The sequence below is a fragment of the Muscardinus avellanarius genome (genome assembly GCF_963383645.1).
Source record: "Muscardinus avellanarius genome assembly, chromosome: 5".
In the NCBI taxonomy this organism is placed as follows: Eukaryota; Metazoa; Chordata; class Mammalia; order Rodentia; family Gliridae; genus Muscardinus; species Muscardinus avellanarius.
The window spans coordinates 14,487,805-14,493,804 of NC_137790.1; the positions used below are offsets into that span (position 1 = coordinate 14,487,805).

Genomic DNA, 6,000 nt, shown 5'->3' on the forward strand with positions numbered 1-6,000 from the left:
AGAAAACACGTTGTAAACTGTACAACATTATAAAATGTAAAATGCTGTCATTAGTTTGCTGTCTGGAAAGGCATATGTTATGAACCTGCCTTTGCTCCAGGTGTTGAGTCCTAAGATAAGGTGTGTTTAAGATCAGAGTGTGTTGCGTTCCTACATGCCGAGCGTAGCTGCTGCAGCATATGGCGATTGCGTTTCTGTGATGGCAAATATCCTTTCATTTCAGCAACCATAATGTTCTACCTGGCTATCATTACATTTTATGTGTTGTCAGTTACAGCCTTCAGAGCAAAGTAGCACAGTGATGTCAGATGCAGATTAAAAGAAGGCCGCACTGGCTTTGAATTAAAGAGATGGTTATGCTCGGGAGCCGGATGCTTGAGCTGGAGCCCATTTTCCTCCCTCTGGCTTACCCATACACATTTGAAGGTGTGGGGCTGTGGATGTTCTGTTGGAGATCAGAGCGCAAGTGCTTTACAGAGTTGGAGTGAGCCCAGCGGCTGGCTTCACTTCCATATTAGAAATACATAAAGATCATCCTTGAATTGGGCTTTATGTCTGCTCTGCCACATTAAGAGTGGGCATCTGTTTTCAACAATGAAAGCTCTCATGGTTTCCAGCTCTTTTATGGCTCATCTATCTCTCAAATCAGTTCAACAAGGAAACGCCTGCTCTTTGGTAGTTCCCTGGAGAAGTGTGATTTCCCTTTGCCCAAACTTTGATGGTTGTTATATAAGAAAAAATCTTAATTTTTTTTTTTTTTTTTGGTCCTGGGGGTGGAACCCAGTGGCTTTCTAACTCCAGGCTATACTCCCAGACCTATTTTGTATTTTATTTGGAAACAGGGTTTCACTAAGTTTCTGAGAGCCTCACTAAGTAGCTGAGGCTGGCTTCGAATCTACCATGATCCTCCTGTTTCAGCCTCCCAAGTGAGGGGATTATAAGCGTGCGCCACCACACCTGGCTTAAAAAAATATTAATTTCTTAAAATGCCAATTGGAAGCTGAAAGTTTTTTTTCCTGATAATTTCTTATTCACATTCAACCTGTAAATCAACTTAGGAGTTTTTGGAATTTTTTGAATATTTTGATATAATGACCGTGATTAGTTTTATACTGCTGTATTTTCTGGTGTAACTGAGTTCTCTGTTGGAGAGAGCTCAGAACCTTGGGGCCATACAGGATATAAAAAACATTAATCCAATCAGTAGTTTTTGTCTGTGGCTCTCTTGGTAATGTGAAAGTTGTAAACGTGATCTTATATAGGGGATTTGAGTGCAATGTCTTTCTTGAACATGGCTTGACCCAGATGCAGGTTAACAACATTTAATCTGCCTGCAGCACTTCTGAGGGGAGAAATATGAATGAATCATTTCTAATCCACATTGCTTTTAGAAAAAATTTCTCAAGCCAGGCATGGTGGCTCATGCTTGTAATCCCAGCATTCAGGAAGCGGAGACCAGAGGCTCATGAGTTACGGACACCCTCAACTACTTAGTGAGGCCCTCTGCAACTTAGTGAGACCCTGTTTCAAAATAAAGAATAAAAAAATAGAGCTGGCGGTGTAGCTCAGAGGTCGAATGCCCCTGGGTTCCAGCCCCAGACCCACAAAGAAAAAAAATTCTCAAATTTATGTTCTACTGATGGCTTATTTATTACTTATGGAAAGAAAAATTATGTGTATGCTAATGGAATTAGACGAACCCTTTCAAAACATACTGTGTGACTATGTCTTTTATATTTCCCATATTTCAGATTCTTGTAAGCCAGTGGAAACTCTGGAAAGCAGATTCATGTTCTCACTTTTGCAATGCTTTCATAATACTGGGGAAAATAATCATTGATTTTACTTTTTCTTTCAAAACTAAAGTATATATACATACACACACACACACACACACACACACACACACACACACACACATATATATATATATATATATATATATATATATACTATATATAAAACATTGAAACTGGAAGTTTTTTTAGCCATAAAAAGAACAAAATTATATTATTCACAGGAAAATAGAAAGAAATAGAGAATGTTATGCTAAGTGAGATTAGTCAGTCTCAAAGTCGAGGAGTGAATATTTTCTCTTATATGTGGAAGATAAAGTGATGATAGGAATCAAAAGGATCTTCAGATAATTGAGCAGAGTGACCAGTAGACCTGTGGGAGGGGAGAAGTGGAGGAAATGAGTGAAGGGAAAGGAAAAAAGCTGTCAAAAAAAAAACCAGTTCACATTATTCTATCCCCATGTATGAAAGGTCTCACTACCAATTTCATTATTATGCATGGGAAGGGTAGGGAGTGGAGTGGGACCCAAAAGGAATCATACCAAGACCAGTATGCACATTTGTTGGCATGAATTTGAACCTCAATAAAATGTACAGTTATAATGCATCAATAGAAGTATAAAAATATACCTTTGAAAACATTTTTAATGAAAAATAAAGCCCTTTGCCAATTAAAATATAATGAAGACACTATTTTCTTTTTTATTTATGTGTACCATTTTTAAATGACTAAGTTGTAAAACATAAGTAATTTTAATAAATATAATAAAAATGTAAAAAGAAACAATAAAACACCTAATTTTAAAAATATAATCTCATAGCAATAGTAACTTATTTATATTTGCCTCATCCTCAGAATTTACTAAATGCATCCTGTTTATATTCCATGGTTATTAAACTAAAACTAATATCTAAATCTAATTGTTAATTTTCAATGGAATGTTTGCGTACACATCGCCTCAAGTAATATGTTGTATAGCAAAGCTAATAACTATTTACTTCTAAAATTTCACAATCCCAAAGGTCCTTATTAACATTTTCTGTTAATGCTAAGCATAACCAAATAATACCGTTTTAGTTGGTTTTCGAGCTCATATTTATTTTACTTCTAAAGTGCCACAGTCCATCAGGGTATAGTTCTCCATTTTCTCTTTCTCTTTGTAGTTACTTTTAGTATAAGCAGCAATAATCACAGTTTACATCTAATAACACATACTTTTCTTAATGCTTCTTATATGTTAACTCATTTAATTGTTAATGTTTACTTACTATCAGCGTTCTCAATATCAAAGGAGGAAAATGAAGGACAGGGAGGATAAACATATCAAGGTTTCACAAATAGTAAATGACATGGTTTGGATTCAAAAATAGGAAGGTCAGTCCTTGATAACTGGATGCCATTGTAGTTGGTATCAGTGATAATAGAATGCCAGCATAATTTATTACCCCAAATGATAACACTTTGGAGTCAAGGGGTTCCAAACACCAAAAGGTAAATGATGTTTGGTAGATAGAAAAGGAGAAACAGAATGAACCACAGGAATATGGAACATACATTAAAGAGTGTGAAACCTTTTTTTTTTTTACTAGATTTGAATTTGGGATGATTTTTGACCAATAGAAGTATGTAAAAAATTTACATGAGGAATGCATAAATGACCAAATATTGTCTACAGTCAACACAGATATTATGAAGAGGAAAACATATTTTTTCTTTAGAGCATAATTTTCAGTCCAAGGGCTGATAACTCTATGTATTTGATAGTTGGTGTGACCTAATCACCAATCACACGTGTATGTTTATTAACACATAATAATTGTACAGGTTAATGGGCTCTCTGTGGTGTCTCCACACATACGTACACATCCTGCCGCGGTCACGTCTACCTCTCATCTTTCCTCTTGTGCCTCCCAGCTCTCACGGCTTCCTTCTATCCCATTCCCATCCCCAACAGGACCTCTTCCAACTTCAGTCATTTCCTTTTACTTTCCATATCTGTGAGAAAACATGTGATATTTGTCCTTTTATGCCTGATTTATTTGGCATTATATCTTCTAGCTCCATCCATTTTCCTGTAAAAGACACGATTTTATTTTCTGTTATGGCTAAATAATACTCTAGTCTATTATCTATTGAAATTAGGCAGACGTTGACATAATTGAGCTTCTGTACCTTTATGCATTAATGGGAATACAGCTTCCAGGCAAATGTGATGTGTTAAATCATAACAAGGAAGAAAGTGAGTTTATGGTCCTGGGTGAAATAATGGACCCGTGAAAGGGAAACAAGGGTCTGTTGTAGCCGCTCTCACAGGGCCATGTACTTCAGTGGGAATTTCCTCTCAATGATCGGTGCCAACCTGCTGGTTATGCATAAGAAAAGCCATGGATTAGGTTTAGAAAAATAACTTCTTATTTGGGGAAGGGCTAAATAAGTGAGGTGTGCATGTCTGCCTCTACCATCTTGCACCCCATTAAGATGTATGACTACAATGCACCAATAAAAAATTAAAATAGAAAGAAAAAGAGCTTCTTATTTTGGGCTAAAGATGTATTTTGGGACACCAAAGTTAGCGGGAGATTACTTGAAGCCTTGCTTAATTGCTGTAACAAAGTACTTTTAGAGACAGCATCAAATAATGAGTCTGTTATACAAGCTAACATAGGAAGTTAGAGGTGGAGTCTGTAGGATACATGCCCCTTCTCTCCTGAGGGCTGATGAGGGGTCCTAGAGGTCTGTGACCGTCATTATTCCTTTAGAGTGGTATCTCACCTGGTCATACTATACACCCAATTATGGCAGGGATTCTTGCCCACAAGAGTTCTGATCTATTTGTATATTTTAGCAGATTGTAGTTCCTTAATAAATACATTGTATACATCTAAGGAATTTTTTTCTATTTATATTTTTCAAAAACTTCATGATTCTTTTTTAACATTTATAATCAGGCCACATTTAAGATAATGTAATTTCCTGTGGACACGATCTTGTTTATGGCCATGATGTGGGTGGCTGTTGTCAAGGTTCTGGATATAGTGGTAACTTTAGGGCAGCCGGTGGCTGTGGATACAGCTCTGACTGTGGTCGCTTTTGCTACGGGTCATCATTTCCTCAGATATGTTTGTCATCTTGCTGTGAACTTCCGACTCTCGGTTTTTTACCCTGTTCACTAGTATCCGGCAATGAATTTTAAGAAATTTGTCTGGATTTTTTTGGAACATCTCTTCCCATCCCTTGTCAAACATGGTAGGTAGAATGACATTTCAGTTCACTGTTTAGCTTCTGGGGAAGTTCCTAATGTTTTCATACAACTACCATTAAAACATTTGCTTATACTATGATATTTATCAAACTATGGCATTCTGATCTATTTTATACTTTGACAGTTCTTTAATAAATGCACTGTATTCACCTCACAGGATTTTTTTCCTATTTGTATTTTTCAAAAATTTCATGATTTCTTTTTTAACATTTATAATCAGGCCACATTTAAGATATGTAATTTTCCAAAAGAAAGGTCCACTTAAAGTTGAACACAGGAGAAAATCAGGGTTTATTGCTGCTTATATAAATTTCTATCTCTAGACATCACTTTTTGACAAGTCTGTTAAGGTATAGGTATGTGTTTTAGTGACCTCATTATAAAATAAACTGTAGTGGCCTTCCTAGCAATTTAGAAAGTATAATTTATTTCTTCTGTAGCTTATGTAGAAGGTTCACTTTGAAAATACACTTTATACTTTTTGAGTCTGGATAGGAAACTCTTTGGGCAAATAAGCACAAATGTTAGAGAAAAAAATGAAATGGTAGGTTTTGCATATGAGAGAAATAGTAAAATGTAAGAAAAAGTTTTCTTAAGGCCTTAAAAATTTCAGTTTCCACACAAACAACAACACATGCTGAAGAGGATGTGGAGAAATGGGAACTCTAAGATATTGTTGGTGGGATTGCAAATTAGTTCAACCACTTTGGAAAACAGTATGGAGGATCCTCAGAAGAATGGGAATGAACTTACCATTTGATCCAGCAATACCACTTCTGGGTATCTACCCAAAAGAAAGGAAACCAAACTACCAAACTAATGCATGCATATCTATGTTTATAGCTGCACAATTCACCATTGCCAAACTATGGAACCAGCCAAGATGTCCATCAACAGATGAATGGATTACAAACCTGTGGGATATGTACACAATGGAATTT

At 36.1% G+C, this 6,000-nt stretch overlaps 1 pseudogene across 1 annotated transcript in view; it reads right to left on the minus strand.

The window, feature by feature from the left end:
- Positions 1 to 5,042, minus strand: part of LOC308263434 (glyceraldehyde-3-phosphate dehydrogenase-like) — a 49,925-nt pseudogene extending 44,883 nt beyond the window's left edge. Inside the window, exons 1-2 of the transcript in view lie at positions 4,877 to 5,042; positions 276 to 445 (exon numbers count right to left, since the gene is read on the minus strand). The product of the transcript in view is annotated as a glyceraldehyde-3-phosphate dehydrogenase-like (transcript). The remainder of the gene's footprint in view (positions 1 to 275; positions 446 to 4,876) is intronic.
- Positions 5,043 to 6,000: the final 958 nt, after the last annotated feature.